Raw genomic sequence first — 21,624 nt, 5'->3', positions numbered from 1 at the left:
CAGTGTTTGTATTTGAGTCCCGTTTTCTTTGCAAGTTCATTTTTGTGGTAAAAAAATGTGTTGAAATATTTTAAAAGCTGTCAAGATGTTTTCATGGTGCTACTGTTGTAGGTAGCTGTTTTTCCCTGCAATTGAATGTAGATAATATAAATCCGATTCCTTTTTGGGGGGGGGGGCACAGTATTATAGACACCGATTTGAGCTTCATCTTCTGGAGCCATAGGGCCTTTATTTTGAGGCAAGCAGATTAAAACTTACTTACATTAGTCTGAAAGATGAACTGTCAATATGTCTGCAATAGACTACGAGTAGTTGTATGACCTCCTTAAAATAAGTAGGCAGCTTCTTGGGATAGCCTCAGGTTTACCCAGAATCAGAGAATTTATCACCAATATTTGTGAAATCTCATAATCCCAACAGTTAAAATAGCTTTGTGATACAAAAGTTCCCATTATATATTAAGATAGTGAGACTGCCATTTGAATTCAGAGCAAATCCAAACCAATATTCCACCTACAGTGTAAATTTTGTTAGTGTCCCTATTTTTGGCCAGTTGTACCTACTTTTCATGGGTCTGTGTCCAGATTTTTGATATCTCCAGGTTGAGAGATATGGTGCTGCATTAATGAACTGTGAATGAGTTACATCCTGCAGAGCTGAGTTTGTTTGCTGCATATTCCAGTTTCATATCTTGTGTATCTATAGAGGTCATTTAACATGACCAAAGATCTGGGACTCCTCAGAAAGCAGGCAGCTGTGCTTGGTGGGCCTTGCCTGCTTAATGGTATTAACTGGTAAACTGGCATCTGCGCAAAATTTAATGAACTTTTACCAAAAAGTAAATAAAAAAAAAAAAGTGGGGGGGTATATCTTGCCATGTTCTTAAAGATGTAAGCTTGCAGATTATAGGAGACATTAGAATGATGATTGCCTGATTAGTTAACAACTTGATAGTTTATCCAAGGGTCATCTGTCTGTAACAAGTTCAGTCTATGTACAGTTATTGGTAGTGGCATTCTTTAAGACTTGCCCAAGCTGGACAACAATGTAAATTTATTTAGTAGCGCTTTTCCATGCAACATACCATGTAATCCACAGGCATAGTTATTTTGGCACTGATTCGCTGATAGCAACCATTTTTTTAATTGTATGTTTATATTAATACTAATAAAGCAGAGTTGTGTCAGATAATCAGTGCTTACATTTAATTATCAAAAGCTTTGTATTTTAAGCATGCAGATGCAAGTATCACAGTTATATGCTCTCATCAGTCTTAATTCCACGTTTGATTTAACATTGTTCATTAAACAAAAAAAAAGTTAAAACGGACAGATTTACAGCATAATTCTATAGTACCTTTGAGCAACAAGACAGTTAAGTCAGAGTTTGTAAACCACCCCCCTCCATACCTCTCAGAGCAAGAAATCTGGACAAAGTCATTAGTAAAAGTGGGACAAAGGCCCAAAAATAGGGAACATTTTTAAATATTGCTCTTACAAACTTAGAAAAGTAGATAGAATAACAGGCTTTGCATTAGCATGAATTTTCTGAAGGGTATGAAGTCTGAAACTCAAATGTCTGTCATTATTTTCTAACTTCAGTCTTTTAATAATTTGATACTAATTTGTCAGAAAACCACAATTTTATGAAAAAACATGAGACAAAAATCTGGACATTCTGCAAAAATCTGTACAGTTGAGAGGTATTGATACTCATTCTGCATCACTAGGGTGACAGTCAGTCAGGAGGGATCATCATTCAGGCAGCCATCATGGATGGTTCAGAATTTACTGTAAGCCCTACATTCCCAGTGCATACTCTGCTTCCATAGGTGAAGGCAGTGTGCAATAAACTGTCCAAGTTGATCATCCTTCACTTTTGCACGTGGCATTGTCAAGCAGGTACAGGTGATGGTACTCTAGTACTCTAGTCTCCACTAGAGAAGTGACACCTCCCCATGTGCTTGCCAGTCACCCATAACCCATACCTCAAACCCGCACATACACACAGAAAGACATAAACAGGATGTCCTTCATGGATGCATCTGCAGTCATAACAACTGGGTTGTCCTGTCGTCAGGCAGCCCTTCAGTCGGCCGGATTCCAAAGTCCGGGTCCGGCTTCGGCTGATGTCGCACTTCACCCGACGTCATCTCTGTTGGTCTTCGGGTATAAAAGCATCAGCCGACGCCATTTTCCTCAGTCTTTCTTGCCGCGTGGCGCCCGAAGCAGAAGCTGTTCGCAAGTGCCGGTCGGTCGGATCCAGAGATTACTTCTACCGAATACTACTTCGAAGACTTCTAAAGCTAAGTACCCCGTTGGGGACTCTTTCTTGCCTCAGCCGATGTCAGAAAAAGTTAATGATTGTTTAACCTGTGGGAAACAAATACCTCATAAAGATTTCCACTCTTATTGTCTGCCTTGTTTAGGCCCAGCCCACGACGTAGCAGCCTGTTCGCCTGTGCCCGTTCAACCGACAACGCTTAGGCGTCGGTCGGAGTTTGCTGAACAGTTTTTCGGTTCTGATTTTGCGTACATTATGCCGTCGGATCCTCCGACTACCCAATCTGCCAAAAAACGCAAAGATAAAGACCGACACTCACGGTCCGCGGTTTCGGCCGAAACCATTGTTAAGCAAACCGCGAGTGTCTCGGTTTCGGCCGAAACCGAGAAAACTGATCAAAGTACAGCTGAATCTATCTCTACAACTGAGGCCCCTGCTACCACTCTTGAAACGGCCTCAGAAATTTTATCCACTACGGTGGTTGCCACTGACTTATCAGACACCATTCCCTTGGATGTCTCTACCCCAGCACGTGGTGCTGCTAGGCCTCCAGCAGCCATGTCCATTAAGGCCTTCGCCAGGGCTAAAGCAGCAAAGACTACTAAAACAGTGCCTGTTAATACAACCAGGCCCTCCTCTAGTTCTCAAATGCTTACTCTGGCAGAAGATTTAATTTCATTAATTAGAGGATCTCAATCTCACCCAGACAGGGCCTCTCAGCCCCCAGAGAAGAGACCTAGGGCAGAGCCCCCTGAGCCAGTGTCCTCTGATGAGTCTGCCGATGAATCAGACATAACTGATCAGCCAGAGGCTCCTTTCTCCAATTTTGAAGACTCTGATGCTGAAGAATCCATTCCAGCTGCTTCCCCACCAGAAGAATTCTCCTTTGGGAAACCTTACATGCCATGCGAGAGCAGTTCCAATGGCAGCAACAGGATTTTTCAGACTCCAGAAAAAGACTTGGGACCTTTCTGCACCTTCCACAGCACAGGCCCTTAGCTATACCTCCTGTTCTCTCTGTGGTGGATGATGCCTTCAATGATGTCTGCTCCGCACCAGATTCTTTACCTCCAGCCCCTGCCAAACCAGACAGATTTTACAGGGTGCCAGACACTCATCACCACCTTTACAAGGCCCCACTTGCAGACCCCGAAACTATATCCCAGGGTCCCAAGGCAGTAGCCGCGACCATAGCTAAAAACCCTATTCCTTCAGAAAGGGAAGCAAGGTCATTAGACAGATGGGGCAAAAAGGTCTACACTTCAGCTACTCTATCAGCTAGAGCTTTAAATTGTCAGTTCCACATGATACAATACCAAGAGTTTATGCTTGATCAGTTAACTAAAAAGCTAACCACTGATGAATCTCTTGATAAGAAATATGTATTAGAAATGGTAAATAACATACAACAGGTTAGTAACCATTCCTTAAAATGTGGCTATGATGCACTGGAGGCTTCATTTAGATCAGCCATGACTGGCACAGTGATAAGAAGGCATGCATGGCTAAAGGAGCAAGCTTTACCGGATCATGTTAAAGCTAAGTTGCTAGATGCTCCTATGGATAAGACAAGTTTGTTTGGTACACCTGCCCAGCAGGTTATGAAGAAAATGGAAGAAAAGGCAAAATCTGTTCAACCGGTCAAAGATTTCTTGCAGGTTCAACCCCCAAGGTTTAGCAGGAACTGGCCTGCCAAAAATTGGTCCTTTCCTGACTCCACAAGATCTCAAAGGGGCAGGAATAGACGTTCCAGAGGCAAAACCAATCCAGGGAGGTGCCTACAGAGGACGACAGTGGCAAGGTAACAACAGAGGCACAGACACAACCTCTGCCACTACATCAACTCAACCACAGTGACTTAACCTAAATCCGCCTACCAGGGAACAAATAGCAGCTCCTCTAGGCGGAAAATTAACCTTATTTTCAAAGAACTGGCACTACATAACAAAAGACAAGTGGATTTTACAAACCATAGATCAAGGTTACCGGTTCCACTTCCACACCTTACCAGTCAAAAGAGGAATGCCAAATCTACCTCCAAATCAAAAAACAGAGGCTCTACAACAGATAATGCAGTTAGCAAACATGAGAGCTGTGGAAAGAGTGCCAACAGCAGAGCAAGGCAAAGGGTTCTACTCCAGACTATTCCTAGTTCCAAGAAAGGAAAAAAGTTGGAGACCAATTCTCGACCTGTCCACCTTAAATACATACATCATTGTCCCAAAATTCAAAATGCTGACCCTACAGCAACTTCTTCCCATGCTGGGCAAGGAGTGTTGGCTGGTAACTCTAGATCTCAAGGAGGCATACCTGCACGTCCCCATTCGACCAATCTGCAGAAGATACCTCAGATTTCTTGCAGGATCAGAGCACTATCAATTCTCAGCATTGCCCTTTGGCTTATCTACTGCGCCCAGAGTATTCACAAAATGCCTGGCATCAGTAATCGCCCATTGCAGACTACAGGGAATTCAAATTTACCCATACCTAGACGACTGCCTGCTACAAGGGGACAACAAAAGCAAGCTGACAACAGATTTACAAAGGGTCATTTACTTGCTGCAAGCACTGGGATACACAGTCAATCTACAAAAGTCAAGGCTGATAGCATCCCAAACAAGGACATTCTTGGGTGCAGAATTGGACACAGTAAAACAGATGGCATTCCTAACTACAGAAAAACAAAAAGAACTCCCTCTTTACTTCTTGGCACTAACAAAACTGAACAAGTTAACAGCAAGAAAAGTACTGCAGGCCTTGGGCTTCATGGCATCATGCATAATCTTGGTTCCACTTGCCAGACTACATATGAGAAAACTACAGTGGTACCTAAAGAATTTATGGTCCCAACACAGACACAGCCTAGAAACAGAAATCCCACTAATCCCATGCTTAAAACAGGAGTTCCTATGGTGGGCTCAGGCATGCCAGTCAAACCCAGGGCTACCCTTTCGCAGATGTCAAGCAAGCCAGACCATCACAACAGACGCTTCAGACCTAGGATGGGGGGCCCACATGCTGGACAAATGCGTACAAGGATTGTGGACACAGGATCAACTTCACCTGCACATCAACCTAAAAGAAATGCTGGCAGTAAAACTGGCAATCCAGAAGTTCAGACCATTTCTCAAAGAGGGCCAGTTGATGATAAGGACAGACAACACCACAGTCATGTGGTACATCAACAAGCAGGGAGGCACTCATTCATACCCCCTATGCAGAATGACTTTGGAGCTGTGGACCCTGGCACTCAGCTACAACATCCAGTTACAGGCAATATTTGTACCGGGAAAAGAGAATACTCTAGCAGACATATTAAGCAGAACCACATCGGATGCCCACGAATGGAAGCTGCACCCGGACATCTTCAAGACCATCTCAAAGAAATGGGGAATGCCTCAGATAGATCTATTTGCATCACCTATCAATCACCAGCTCAAAAAATTCTGCACAAGGACATTCCACCCACTAGCATGGAAAGTGGATTCGCTCTCCTTCAGCTGGAAAGGCCTAACAGCATATGCATTCCCACCTCTTCCCTTGATACACAAGGTATTACTAAAAATCAAGGAAGAACGTCCAAGGATAATCCTGATAGCTCCAAACTGGCCAAGACAACACTGGTACCCACTGCTGAGGAGCATGTCTCGGAACAATATGTGGCCAATACCCCTGATGCCTTTGATGTTAACTCAGAACAACTACAGCATCATACATCCAAACCTAAAAACGTTGCAACTGACTGCATGGAACATCACATAGCAGCAGCTAATCCAGAACTTTCCCAAAGAGTTAAAGACATTATTCTTGAAGCACGCAGACCTTCAACAAGAAGAAACTATGCTGGAAAATGGAAAAGGTTTGTCATTTGGAGTACTGAAAGAGGAAAAGATGTGTCAAACATAGATATGCCTAACATTCTGGAGTACCTAGCCGAACTTCTTCATTCAGGCCTGTCCTACTCCTCCATCAAGATACATGCATCAGCTATTTCAGCAGAATACAGCTTTGATCCTCCTGTTTTTTCTCACCTTTTGCTCAGGCAGTTCCTCAGAGGAATCAAGAATGTAAAACCTCCAAGGAAACCACCATTACCAGCTTGGGACTTAAACTTTGTGCTAGAAAAATTGACACTATCACCCTTTGAACCAGCAGCAACAGCAGACCTACACCACCTGTCATGGAAAACTGCTTTCCTACTGGCAATCACTTCAGCAAGGAGGGTTTCAGAACTACAGGCCTTAATGGCAGTGCAACCCTTCCTAATCTTCCACCAAGATAGTGTCCATGAGGACTAATCCTACATTTATGCCTAAGGTGGTATCCAGAGTGTCTTTAAACCAGGCAATCCACCTACCTACCTTCTTTCCCAACCCACAAAACAGAGGGGAAAGAATATTGCATACCTTGGATGTACATAGACAGCTACGCTACTACTTGGACAGAACAAAAAGTAGCAGAAAGACTGACCAACTTTTTGTAGCCTATGCAACAGGAAGGGAAGGAAAAGCTATTTCCAAACAGACAATCTCCAAATGGATAGGAAATTGCATACAATTCTGTTACTCCTTCCATGGAAAACCAATTCCACAGAACATAAGACCTCATTCTACAAGGGCAACAGCCACTACCACAGCCTTCTTACGAGGAGTGGCAACCAAAGACATTATTGAGGCGGCTACTTGGACCTCCGTGCATACATTTGCCAAGCATTATAATTTGCCTCTATATTCCAGATCCCGAGCAGGGTTTGCCACTGCTGTACTGCAAGGGATCCTAAACACACCATAATCTAGTTTTATCCTCCTCCCCTTGTTGGCTATGGTATTCTACCCAGTTGTTATGACTGCAGATGCATCCATGAAGGACATAGTACAGTTTTGTACCTACCATAAATGTAGATGTCCGAACTGGATAGCATCTGCAGTCAGGATTACCCTCCCTCCTTCCCCTCTGTGGTACTCCAAGGGTGTTTACCCTCCTAATAGCTAGTTGGTGGGGGGGGTCTTTTATGGTGTATTTGTTTGTATATATGTGCATACATGCTTATTTTGTGTTTACCTCTATCTTTTTGGAAACATTGGCATCTATCTAAATTTTAGCCTTCAAGAGGGCCACTGGCATCTGGGGCAAGAAACACTGAGGAAAATGGCATCGGCTGATGCTTTTATACCCGAAGACCAACAGAGATGACGTCGGGTGAAGTGCGACATCAGCCGAAGCCGGACCCGGACTTTGGAATCCGGCCGACTGAAGGGCTGCCTGACGACAGGACAACCCAGTTGTTATGACTGCAGATGCTATCCAGTTCGGACATCTACATTTATGGTAGGTACAAAACTGTACTTTATGGCTTTTACCTTGGCCCATGGTTGCAGTGCTTCATCTCTGCATCACAGAGCCAGGCAGTACACCTTTGTTTACTTTTCCCCCCAACTCTGAAGGGCCATCATCCATAGGGGGTGCTTATGCCCTCACTGCCATCTCAGTAATAAGGTTTTTTAAAGTACCCAGCTCATCCTCTTGTGTCGGAAGATTTGCAGCCCTTATCATAGTGGCCACTGCAGTTCTAAATGCATATGTGTACTCTTCCATGCATCTTCTGTGGAAGGCACCCATGTTCATAGTTTGGTGAGCTAAATGCTTGCAGCAAGGCCTCACCCCAGCATAACCACTTCACTTCTTCTAAGGGATTGTGTGGCCCCATTCTGCCTCCTTCCCGCTAAGAATAGGCATTTCCATTCTCCCCATGCTAATTACACCCAGAGCCTATACCACTAATCAAACACTGGTCATGTGGGTCACAGTCGGGACTTTATCCCCTTATGTTAATGCATCTAGCTTAAATCATCATACTGTTTTTGTTAACAGCCTTAGTCTAGAAGTAAAATATGGAGGGAAATTCAGCAGCAGGGTCCTTTAAAATGTACACAAAGTATGTGGTAAATCTGATATCCTGTTCTTATTACAGAAATCATTTTCAGAAGCACTTAGCTGATGTGAATGCCCCAGTGACCGATTCCTGAGCCAACTGGAATTTGTATGACAATTCCATAATATGGGCATTGTTCCTGATGACTGACACCGAAGAGTCGGGTCAGCTGCCAAGATGTCATATTTCCATATGAAGAACTTAACAAGGATCTGTAAATGCATTCCATCTGTGGGCCTTGCTGCTGTGATGCATGCGCTTATGCTATCTCAGTGAGATTACTGCAGTGCTGCCTACCAGAGGCACTCGTGCTTTGGCATATCTGCATTGTGTGCAAAATTCCGTTGATAGGCTGGTAAAGGGCTGCTCAAATAGTCACCATATTACTTACCTTGCTATGAGATGTGCAGTGACTTCCATTTGCTATAAGATGAGTATTTTAGATCTTACTGACTTTGAGCCTTACATCTATGTTTTTTTACTTGGAAAACGTTGCTACTGCCCTATGCTTCAGCTAATCTCTTGAAGTTGTGGAAGGTGGGGTTAATTGATGCCAGTCCTTTGGAATCTACCTTCTCTGATAATGGCTTGTGACTTGGAGGCCCTAAAATATCACTACTTAGTACATCTGTTAGGATTTAAATACACTTGTCTGTCTTTGCCACCACTGCTTGTCCTTCCCAACCAAATGACCATTCTTTCCTCATCACTAGAGAGAGTCAACTGGGAGGGGGTCATCACTAAGACAGCCAAAGGGGTGGCTCATGCCTTACCCTCGTGTGCAAGCTTTGGTACATTAATGAAGGTAGGGCAATGCAAATGGTTGATAACTGGGTGGTTCCTCACTTCTGAAAGAAACACCCACCAACATTGAGCAAATGAGGTAGTTTCCCCATTCCTGCATTAGAATCTTGACCTTTCCATGTTCTCCTTTAGCTTGCGACATCCCCCCCAAAAATGCACCATGGAGGTAGGCAAGCAGGTCAATACCACCTTCACTCCTTTCACTCCCTCCCCCCCCCCACCTGGCTGTTTCAATGCTGGGGCTGCTAATCAAACCTCAGTCACCTAGGGTCATGGTCAGATCTCTTTACCTGTGCATCATGTTGACAGGCATCAGTAGATGTGCTCTCAAATTTTGGATGTCTTTTTTTTTTTTAATTGATTTTTATGTCTGGCTTATGTTTTTTTTTTTTTCTTTTTTGTGCATGTTATGTGCCAGTTTAATTTATTTTTGTAGGAGTCTATTCTTGGGCCTGTTTATATGTAAGGTGCAAAGAAACTAAGCCTTCACCAGGAAGGTGCTTTTGATTAAGTACAGCATGGTATGTGTATCCATGTTAGTTTGTTTAAATAAAATACCAATGTGTTCAGTGTAAAGCTTGTGCTGAAAAAAAAATGATGCACAACAGGTTAGGAAAGGGGATAACTCGGGTTAAAACTGATGAGAGGGCATAGCTTTTGTTTCAGAAAAGGATAAAGCCCTAAATGTAGCCCTGCTGACACAGGTTTGAGTAGTAATCTGCACTCTAGAGGATGCAGTGAGGGGGAGGGGCTGTGAGTGGTCATTGCCAGTTCTCCCATCCTAAGTAGAGTGAGTTGGCAAAGGCTTTAATAGCCACCCTGTTGGAGGGTGCTATGGAAGTATGTTCCATATGCATTGGCTTTCAGGAAACAATCCTACCCAAGGAGTGCTTGCACTTCAGCCAAGTATCATAGGTGTATGTGGAGCTATTCTCAAAATTATGGTTTGCCACTCTTGTTGTCCAGCAGTGGGGGAGGGGTTATAGGCCTAGCATACAAAAATCTTATTGTGTGCAATGGGAATACTTTGATTTCCCTGCCTGGCTCTTGAATGTTGGAGATCGCTGCTCCAGGATTCCATCATCCCCAGGTGGTAGTCCCATTCCTTAGAGGGAAGCTAGAAGTGAGGGGCAGGGGGATTGTGGGCCAGAATTTTTAATCAGTGTCACTGGGGGATCAAATTTCAAACTAAGGAAAACATGGTGAGGAGACTGTAAGCTGTTGATTATACAAGGTATTTTTAGTTTGCTACCATTCTTTACATGTCCACACTCACTACACTGTGTAGCACAAAAGAAGGCGGTCCTAATTCTAACCTAGACAACCTGAGTTTAAGTAGTAGCTCAGGCTCTGGAATAGCTCAGTGGGGGTGGGAGGAGTTTGGCTGAAGCTAACTCAACTATTCTGGGGGAATTGAGGTGGCTGCCAGTTGGTTAAACCACTCTGGTGCAAGCAGAGGCTTGCATGACACTAGATAGCTATAGACTGGGTGTGAAATTGGTGCTTCCAAGCCACTGAAGGTAGTTCTTGTCATTGGGTGTCCCACATACAGGGGCATGAGGTCCCTATGCTGACATAGGAACTCTCATTAGCCATCAGGAGATTGGGTTTGGGTAGTATAGACAAATGCCCTCAGTTGCCCTGATGCCTGCAAAGGCACAAGTATCTCGTATGGCTGCTTGTACAATGGCTCCTCCAGGTGTCTCTTTCCCTGTGTACTGTACTGAGTACATCCCTTATACAGGGAAATAAATGATTGAACTGAGCCCAGCTGGGGTGACGTTGCACTGATCTACAGACATAGAAGCAGAAATATTCAAGAAATAAGTTAAGTTTTGGAATGCTTCTCATCTGGAGCAGTTAGTCTCCTTGCTCCCATTTTTGTGATAAAAACCTGATTTGCATCATTCTGATATAGACAGTTTTGCTGCAGGAGGATGGAACTAGCTGTTTAAAGAGCAGATTAAGTATGTCATTGACCCATACCAAGGAAGGTGGTGATGCAGAACTGTTTTTCTGATGCACAGAGATTGGTATTAGGGGCCTTGTTTTTTTTTGGCATTGACCTCTCAGAAGTCAAAGCAAACATCAAGGGCCTCTGGCTAACCAAGATAGGGTTCATAGGTGGTTGCTAGACTATTTGTCTATGTAAATGCATTTTGATAACCAAGTTATCCAAATGGATTCTGGCACATTTTCGGTGGGTGCCTGGGTAAAAAAAAAAAAAAAAAAAAAAGCTCCATATAGTACCATTGCAGAAAATGGAAAAACAAACTAATATTTTAGGTCCTTGTGAGCATTAATCATTAGCAATATGAAAACATATTAAAATAAATTCCAAATAGTCAACCTTCATGCTCCTTTACTTCACAGATACAGTCTCTCTGTGGCATTTATTGCAAGAACAACAAGAATCAGAATCTTTCTGTTTCACAGCTTACGTTTTGTTGGACACATTTTGTATTTCCTCCTTAGCATGTACTTCATGTTAGAAATGAAGCAGAGACAGGATTTGGGAGCTGGAGATGAACAGTAATAAAACCAGTAACTTAATGTGGGATTACTGTGCAATAATTATATGTGTGAAATATGACAGAACAAGAAAATCTGAAAATACTTGACCTTTTCAGAATTTGTTGGACTTGTGGGTGACTCTAAACCATATGCCCTACTTCATCATTAATGTTCAAAAATGTTTTTGAAAGGAGAAGAGGAGGGAAAAAGTTAACTAAATAGTTTTATTCCTTACTAGCACTATTTTTGTGGTGTATGATTTTCTTTGCGTGCTATAATGTTTTCTCAGTTGTTTTTAAGTGCAATGTGGATTGTAAACAGGTGCTGCTGTTTTTTTTTCTTTTCTTTCTCCCTTGTTCAGTTTTAAGAAATGTAGGCAAGCCGATTGAAAAAAAATGGTTAAAAGAGCATGACAAAAAATGCGCTTTTTCTCATTCTTGCATGGGGAAATGACTGGATTATAGGACCTTGGATTGATTTAGTAGCATGTTTTAAGAGTAAGCAAGTAAATGAAAAAGAATATTGAATATTATGAGGCTTTTTTCTAGCAAATACACGTGTGCTCAGTACCAGTTGTGAAGCTGGTCTTCATGTCTCCATGGAAACAATCTGATATAGAGAAACTGGCTACAGGCTAGTGGAGAGTGATTGGGTAAAGAAAAAAATGTGAAGAGAAATTGGCTAGGGCATAATGTTCTTTGAAAGCATTCAGGGGTTTTCCCAGCTGGGAGAGCTCTAAAGAAAAGACAAACCCAATTAGCATGTAGCAGAAGCACTGGCTGCACCATGTGTTGTAGCATGTTTAACCTTTCTTTTAGGTTAACTCAAGTTTGTGAGTGTGGCTGTCAGTTTGAGACTTTTGTCCCTATTAGTAGGGTAAAACTTCAGTATTTGAAGATGTAGATAGTTTTGTGTTAGTATTAAGTTAATATGTTTTAGAGGGGTATTGGATGTGTGCTTTTTTGTTTGAGGACATTCAATAAAAAAGTTTTGTAAGATGTGACAGAGGCACAAATGAATATGGCAAGAAATGGCTGTATAAAAGTTCAACCTGTCAAACAGTGTATGCATGTAACAAAAGATGGAACTAGACATTTAACACAAAAGGTTTTACACAAAAAAGGTGGGAATAACTTTTTAATGCAATGATACTTTCTGTAATGTGTTTAAATGTCAATGGTCTCTCAGATAAATGTAAAAAGGAAAGCATAGTGAACTATATTAATGTAGAGTACAGATAGCTGTGTTACAGGAGCTGCACTTGGGAAGAAATGAACATGTGAATTTGATAAAGAATGGTTTTCAGGGTGGTTATTTAGTGGAACACCTGGGACAAATGAAAAGAGGAGTACTTGTATTAAATGCAAGAGGAGCTCCAATAGTGATAGAAGAGGGTACAAAAAGATGATAATGGCAGATTTGTAGTGCTAAGGGGCTACTGCCAAGGGAAGAAATTTGCACTGACATACATTTATATTCCACCTAAAACTGCTGTAATGGAGCTTAAGAAAATTCTGGGAGAATCAGTTTTCAGCAAGGAATATTACTTGTAGATGGGGACTAGAATTTGATTTGCAACAGTGAAGATGTGTCTGGAAGACCCATAAGGGAAAGTATAACAAAGCAGGGTAGATGTTTGAAGTTTATGAAAATATTTAGTATGGAAGATGTGAATTCAGCAATAGGAGTTTGGAGTGAATTTACATATTATTCCCCAATATATAAAAGCTAGGCTAGGCAGAGTTTACATTTCACAGGAACATGTGCGCTTAAATTGAAGGTCTTGATATGCACCCAATAACCATTTCCGATCATGCAATAAAAACAACTAAAATAAAAACACAGGGTAATGAAATAAAAATGAGACACTGGCACTTTTCCACCTATCTGTTGAGAAAAGAGGAATTTAAGGAATGGCTAGTGGAGGTTATTCAGGAGCTATTAGAGAGGATAGAAATATCTTCTGAAAATATAGCTAGGGAGTGATAAAATTAAGGTGGAGTTTACAAATAGGGTGGAAATAAAAGAAAGGGAGATATGGTTAAGTAACCAGAATTATTTACAGGGACTGACAAATGTTAAAGTATTACTGAATAAGGGGAATCTCGCAGAACAAAAGGATCAACTGCAGAATGCTAAGCAGAAAATAAGGGTTTACCTCAATAATGTGAACGAGTTTAGAAAGATTGCTGTTAAGCAGCTGATCTGAAGTAGTTTACTTAATTTGCTCATCAACCTGTGAGTCCTCGGATCCACATCAGATCAGACATGGCCACATTTTCCAGCCATGGCTCCAAGCTCCATGCTCCTGCCCTTACCCATAATGCCCCTGCCTCCCTTCAGTTCTCATTTGCCGCCTGAGAGGAAGCAGCATGGTCTGAGCTCCATTGCAGTTTAAAGCGTAAAATTGTAACTTTGATACCTTTCTAACTATCTCTTTCATTCCTAACCTTTTCTATACCTTCACAGGAATCTTCGTAGTTGTTTTTCTGATAGGCTTTTCTATCTTCCTCCCCCCTTCTTTTCTTTCCTTGTGGTAGTGTGTGTGTTGCTTGAACCAGCTAGGGCATGGTGGATGCCCCAAAGCCTGGTTTCAAGAGATGCACAGTGTGTGGCCATAAGCTTTCCCCAGCAGATGGCCACACTCTGTGCATGGTTCGTTTGGGGGTGGCTCACCTCCAGTCCCCAGAGCTCTTAAGGACAGGCGGGACAAACTTATTGTCAAGGGCCTGTTGCCCACCATTGCTGGGATGGACGTCCCACCTTCCCCCGCTAAGAAAGCAGTGGTGGCTGCTTTGTCTTCCCCTTCCTCAGCCTCTGGGACTCACCCTCTCGCTAAGAGGCCCAGGGAAGGGGAAAAGGTCAAGAAGGACTGGCCTCACAAGCGCTCCCCTGACCGCTCGGAGACCACCCCCTCCTGCTGAAGACTAAGCCTGTTTCAACTCTGCTCAGGTCCCAAAGGTTCTCCCCTGAACCCAAGGTTCTTGTTAGCCGGTTGCCCCTAGGCCCTCTCCCAGACCACTTTGACAGTGTCCTCCCACTCTACCCGGAGCCTCTCTGAAGTGGAGGTGGACAAGATGATGTGGAGATTGGGGTCTTGCCAGGGCCTTTTCCCACCTGAGCGGGCACCTTCCAACCAGTATTTAGACCCATTACTCCTCCAATCCAACCTGCGGTTTCAGAGCTGTTGGATCCGAGGATGGTCAGAGCTGAGGGGTCGCTACTGATGGTACCATGTACCTTGACACCAGCCAGTGTCCTGAGTGTGTCAGATCTGAGGTCTTGGAACTGTAGCCTCTGGGTCTGATCTGAGGGGGTGCTCTCTGCTCTGAGTTTATCAGAGAGTAGTATCCCCCTTGGTGTTCAGCTCCGACTCCCCGGTCGGGTCAGGGGCATAGAGACTTCTGCCAGTTCAGCCCTGGAAATCCACTCCCCCTCTGCATTTGACATGGTGGAGAGGGTTCTCACGGGGTCAAGGCATATGAATATTTCATCTTTGGAGTCCATCCAGACCCCCCCCCCGGTCTTGAGTGCACGTCTAACCATCTTGCCCTCTCAGGGACAGCCAATAGCCGTAATGCCCCAGGACGTTCTGACCTTGGAACAACCCACTTGCGAGACCTCCCCAGAGAGCTCTCCTGGGGAGCCCCCCCACAAGCATGTGTGTAAAAGGAGGCACTTGGGACTCTCCTCCAGAGTCCCTCACAGAAGACACGGACTTGGATGAAGGGGAAGGTTCCCCAAGAGCACGTTATTCGACTCCAAAGATATCTGGTTAAGGAAGTCATGGAGTCGACCCCAGGGTCCATGTCGGCAGAGGACAGGAAAATGTTCAATGCACGAATGGCCACCCTAAAATCTGCAGCCAACATGTCCATGCATTTTCTTTACCATGCCACATAGGGAGCCGCACTGCCGGCGGGGCCAGGCATTACCGTCTGGCATCATGCCTGGCTCTGCTTATGTCAGTTCTTGGAACCCTTCAAGGCATCTTTCACCAACGCCCCTTTTAATAGTTCTTCTCTTTTTGGGAAGACAGAGAGCCTTTAGTCCAGAGCGAAAAGGATGGGAAGACACTGCTATCAGGTTCCGCTTCACACCACCTAAAGGTCCTTTTCCAGGAACCAGCGAGGCCAGAAGATGATGTGGTTCTGCAAGTCTCAGGCATTTTCTTGGGATGCTCAGGACTCACCATCCCCCAGAGGCACAGGGGGATATGACAGATGCTGCCCTAGAGGCAGAGGGAGTCCTAGGAATTTCGGGTCCCAAGAACTTTTCTCGGATGAACCCGGACAGCAACCTTAAAGGGTTGCCCAGCTGTCCCTCTGCAGGCAGTCGTGGGTCATTTGTCGCTTGACCCACTAGCATGGGAGTCCATCACTACAGGTCAGTGGGTGCTGCAAGTCATATCCTGAGGATATTTCATCTCCTTCAAGGATCCATCACCTTCCAACAAAAACCTCCTGGGCATTCCACCCACGCAGCAGTAGTGCAGGTAGACTCGCTACTGAGAAAGTCAACCAACCGGTCCCCCCAGACCAGTCTGGATCCAGGGTTTATTCCCGGTTCTTTTTAGTGCCAAAAAAGATGGGGGACCTCAGACCAATATTGGATCTGTCCCAGCTGAACATGTCAGTAACCAAGACAAAATTCCAGATGGTCACAATTCAGTCTATTCTGCCTTATCTACAGGACAGAGACTGGATGTGCTTGATCAACCTCCAGGATCCTTACTATCACATCAAGATGTACAGGCACTCCCTTAGGTTCCTTCACTTCCAGCTGGGAGCCAATCATTACCAATTTCAAACCCTCTCTTTGTCTCACCACAGCCCTCCGGGTGTTTACCAAGGTAATGGCAGTGTTAGCAGCTCACCTGAGGCTTCAGGGCATTCAGGTCTTTCTGTACCTAGATGATTGGCTCCTTACTGACCCCTCAGAGAATCTACTATGCCAGGCCAGGGACTCCTCCTTTCAGTTGGCCAACAAGTTGGGCATCACGATCAATATGAACAAGTCTGCCCTTCAACCGACACAGGTTCTAGATCTCAATGAGGCATGGCTGGACACAACAGAATCACAGGAGTTCCTGACCTCAGACTGGTTATGCAGCTGAGGCTACATGTCTTACACATCCTTCAGACCCAGTTACCAACAGGCGAAGTGGAGGAAGAGCTTTAGGTTCTATGGTGGTGACAAATCTTCTTCCCATGCACGTCTTCATATGAGGGTGCTGCAGTGGACTCTAGCGGTACAGTGGTCACTGTTAGACCTTCCCTTATCCTTCTCAGTGAGAATTTCAAAAGTGTGCAGGGACTCCCTTTGGTTGTGGATTCAGTCCCTGGATCTACTCAAGGGCCATCCCTTTCAACCTCCTCTACCCCAAACCACTGTGACCACGGACTCCTCACTTCTTGGGGGAGCATTGCTCGGGAAGGATAGTCCAAGGTATGTGGTCCCCTTCTGAGACTATCTACATATCAATGTTCTAGAGATGAGAGTGGTTCTTCTTGCATTGCAGGCCCTCCATGCTCCTTTTCCTCTGGGAACAATTGCAATTCAGATGGACAACATGTCAGTGGTCTGGTATATCAACAAACGGGGGAACCAGATCTCTATATCAACAAACGGGGGAACCAGATCTTATCCTTTATGTTGAGAGGCCATGAGAGAGTGGGAATGGACAATCTCCACGGTCCATTTTCTGGTGGCAACACACATCCCAGGATGGTCCAACATTTTAGTGGACAGGCTCAGCAGATCTATCCTGATGCCTTACAAGTGGTCTCTGAAACCTTCAGTAGTAGAGTAGATCTTCCTAGAGTGGGGTTGTCCTTGCTTCAATCTCTTCGCATCTCCTTCCAACGTGAAGTGCATTAAGTTTTTCGCTTTGAACCCCCCCCCCTCCAAGGGAAGTCCCCAGAGTAGCTCTGATTCATGCCTGGCCTCCCGGGCTTCTTTATGCTTATCCTCTTCCCCTCATGTCGAAGTTTCTGCAGAAAGCCTGAAGGCTGCAGCGCAGTGTGAACCTCATAGACCCTTTCTGGCTTTGTCGGGTTTGGTTTCTCTTACTCAGGTCTCATCTAGTTGTTCCACCATGGAGCTTGGATCCGGTCCCGGATCTGCTCTCACATCCCTCGGGGATTCATCATTCAGATCTGGACAGTCTGAATGTCACTGCTTGGCTGCTCCAGTTCCCATGATTCTTGGGACTCTGTGGCGGCTCATAAATTGTCTACCAGGAAAGTTTATCGCAGTAATTGGAAACATTTTTCTTTTTGGACCATTCAGAGGTCTCTGGACCCTTTCACTACACCACTTTCAGAGGTCTTAGATTTCCTAGCTAGCATTTTTCATCAGGGTGCTAGTTCCTCAATGGTGAAAGTTCAGCTAGCCGCCATTTCTAATTTTCATGTTGGGGTAAAGATGTCTTCATTGGCCTCTTCTAAACTTTGTAAAACCTTTCTCAGAGGTGCCTTTCTTCTCAGACCTCCGGTTAAGGACCCCATCCCTCCATGGGACCCTACTTTGTTGTTGCGGGCATTGGTTTCTCCTCCCTTTGAGCCTGCGGCATCTGTTGATCTATGATTTTTGACCTGGAAAACTGCCTTCTTGGTTGCCATTACATCTGTTAGAAGGATGTCTGAGCTTCAAGCTCTTTCTATCAAAGTCCCTTACATCATCTTTCACAAGGATAAAGTGTCATTATGCACTAACCCATCCTTCCTTCCCAAGTTAGCCTCGGAAGCCAATATCAATCAGATTATTAACTTACCAATATTTTTTTCCAAACTACCAGAACAAAGAGGAATACAAATTACATCTTCTGAATGTTCATAGGCAGTTGAGGTTTTACCTGCACAGGGCTAAATCTTTCCACAAATCTGACCAGCTTTTTGTGTCCTATGCCAAGCCCCTTTTTGGTAAACCTGTCTCAAAAGTGACCATTGCTCGCTGGATTTCACTGTGCATTGGCTGGGTTTATTCAGATAGAGGTTTGTCTCTTCTGGGAAAGGTGAAGGCTCATTCGATGTGATCTATGGCTACGTCAGCAGCTTTTTGGTCTAGGGTCTCTCTGGATGATATTTGTTCAGCTGCTACTTGGGCCTCATCTCATACCTTTATTTCTCATTACAAACTGGATTTGGTCTCTAGGAGTAGAGCATCTTTTAGTTCTGCAGTGCTATGGAATATCCTTCTATAAAGGCCTCCCAGGAGTTAGGTAGCTAGGGACTCTGTCCCACAGGTTGAAGAGCAAATGAAGTAAACTACTTCAGATAAAGAAGTTATGTACTCACCATAACATTCCATCTGTTCTACTTCATTTGTCTTCAGCCGTACCCCCCCTCCTTCCCCCTAACCTTATCCTTTGGGATTTGACACGTCCTTTGTACTGGACAATTGCTGCTGGGATCTTTGGTTCTGTCAGGGCTAAAGTTCTTTTGTGGTGATGGTTTTGGAGGATAAGGTGCTATTAGGTTGGGTATCTGTTACATGATAGGCAGCAAACTTGATCTGAAGGGAGACAGGGGCATTGTGGGTAAGGGGAGGAGCATGGAGCTCGGAGCCATAGCTGGAAAATGCGGCCGTGTTGGATCCGATATGGACAGGTTGAAGACAAATGAAGTAAAACTACTCCGATGGAACGTTATGGTGAGTACATAACTTTTTTTTTTTTTTGATAATAGAGCACAAAGTTTTAGCACAGTGACTCAGGCAACAGAAAGTAGAAAGGGCCATCTCTAAGATTAGGTTCCCTATAACAAGGAAGGTAATGAGATCCTGTACAGGTATTAGAAATATTTCAGAAATTCTATGAAAGTCTGTATAAAGCAGAGAAATCTGGAAATCAAGAAACGATACAAATGGAAATGTTTATGAAAGAACTAAGTATGCCAAGGTTAGCGGTAGATGAGGCTCAATTACTAACAGGATAGGAGATGATGAGATAAGAATTGTGATGTATAACCAGTCTACAGGAAAGTTCCAGGAATAGATGGTATTCCTGTGGAAGTTTGGAAGCTAGAAGGGAAAAAACTGGTAACATTTTGGAAGGTTTTAACAGTATTGTAAGAGAAGTACCAACATCCTGGAAGAAAGCAGTGGGAACTGTAATACCTAAAGAGGGTAAAGATCCATCAGACTCTGGTTCATACAGACCCATTAAAATACTAAACCATAATTATAAAGTGGTCATGTCTGTAATGGCTAGAATAATTAAAATAAATTCCAACTGGTTTGAGACATTGACTTAAAATGTATTGCAGCAAGTTTCAGGATAGTGTTCAAGGTGTAAAACATATGATTTGAAGAAGCAACATAAACATATAAGATAGTGGTGTATTTCTGTTCACATATGCATTTGACCTGCTTTATGTTGTAGTCTCAAGGATTTTGTAAAGGTGTAAATGTTGCTGCCCATAAAATTCCTGAGTAAGTTGTCTTTGTTGGAGTTTTAGCTTTTCATTGTTTTAATAAGTGGGGCTATCCATCAGTCTAAGATTAAAGGGAGGGGCAAGTAATATCATTCCCTGAATTGTTGGGATGGGGAGAAACTCTGGGGGTACAAGAACCAGTAGGCAGTGATTAAAATGCAGTAATCAGGTTTACCTGAGATAATTAGTGGAAATTGTGATGTGTCCTGAGTGCAGAGCCAAGTATGGACTTTCTAGATAAGTGATATTTCTTGTTTTGCCCAAAGTTAGAACCAGCCACATGCCCCTTCACACACACACACACACACACACACACACACACACACACACACACACACACACACACACACACACACACTGCATACAGTGATACTTCTGCCTGCCTTAGTTCTTGATATGGCCTGTTGCAGGTTCAGACCTAGTTATGCATTAGCATCCTAGCATAACGAATTTCATGTGCATGAGCAAAACTTGTTCCTGTGTGTGCATAGCAGACATGACCACACAGATATTGCAGAAATCACTGGACTGTAGGTTTTTACTATTTGGTTATTGGCCAAAGTGAGGTTGTATAATCATTTGGTTAGTGTTTGTTTTGAAATTGAAATGGGTGTTCCAGTTAAATCTTGAACTGCATTTCAGGTCCTAGACATCTTTCTTGCTGCTTCATTACTCATACAATCTAATTATAGATGTGTGGACAAGAAGCCCCTCAAATGAGACACTGACTGCAATTGGAGTATTTCTTGGGGGGGGGGGTTATTTGTGAAAGCAGAAAAGTTGGGGAAACAGATATGATCATTTTCCAGAAACTGGTATTCATAAAAATGCCTGTCTGGGACTGTGTAACTTGTATATACAAATAGCATTTCTTACAAGCTTGTAGAGCTCACGATTATTAAAAACTGGCTTAAAGATCAAGTTCAAAGTTTTTTTTTACAACCATTTCTTTGTGTTGTAGTTGTGTCCTCAACTTTTAAAGTGGGTTTTCTTATTCTAAAATGTGTAGTTTTTACTTTAGTTACTTCAGTGGAACTATATTTACTAAGTTTAATAAACTGGTGTTTGTTTACTTTATGCTAAGCAACTGCCCGTTTACTTGGATTCCATGGTATCCAGCCTCACCTTTTGATGATGCAGTACAGGGAAGAAACAGTTTGGTTGTGGGTTGGCGTGATGTCCTTCCTTATCCTTGTTGCAGCATTCTTTAAATTTGGGATATCCTGCCAAGGGTAGCCTAATGTTTGGCCAGTATACCAAAGCCAAACCTTCCTGGTATCGTACATCAGATGTATGTCCTACACGCAAGGTGTAAGGTATATACGTGAAGTACCAACACCTAATCTTCAGAACTTCTTTGCTGCCAGTTCAAACAAGATTTCGGAATTTGGTCTATGCCATTCACCAAGCTGGTTCATATACCGAAACTTCTATAGACAAGTGCCTCATTGGGGTTCCTTCTTTTCTTTTCTCCTCGTTTGTTTTCATATAATCCAGAAAGGGGAAGTGAGTGTGGGATACATTCCTATAAATATGAACACCAGAATCACAAACTAGATGTAAACACACAAAAGTGCCACGGAAACCTTGCTCCAGGTTGAAAAAGCAGCTGCAAATAACTGGAACCTGCTCCAAGACCAAATAAGATTCTTAACG

Source organism: Protopterus annectens, chromosome 13.part0 (assembly GCF_019279795.1).
Source record: "Protopterus annectens isolate FY-2018-M chromosome 13.part0, PAN1.0, whole genome shotgun sequence".
Lineage (NCBI taxonomy): Eukaryota > Metazoa > Chordata > Ceratodontiformes > Protopteridae > Protopterus > Protopterus annectens.
The sequence above is the reverse complement of the archived record's forward strand: the minus strand, read 5'-3'. Positions refer to the sequence as shown.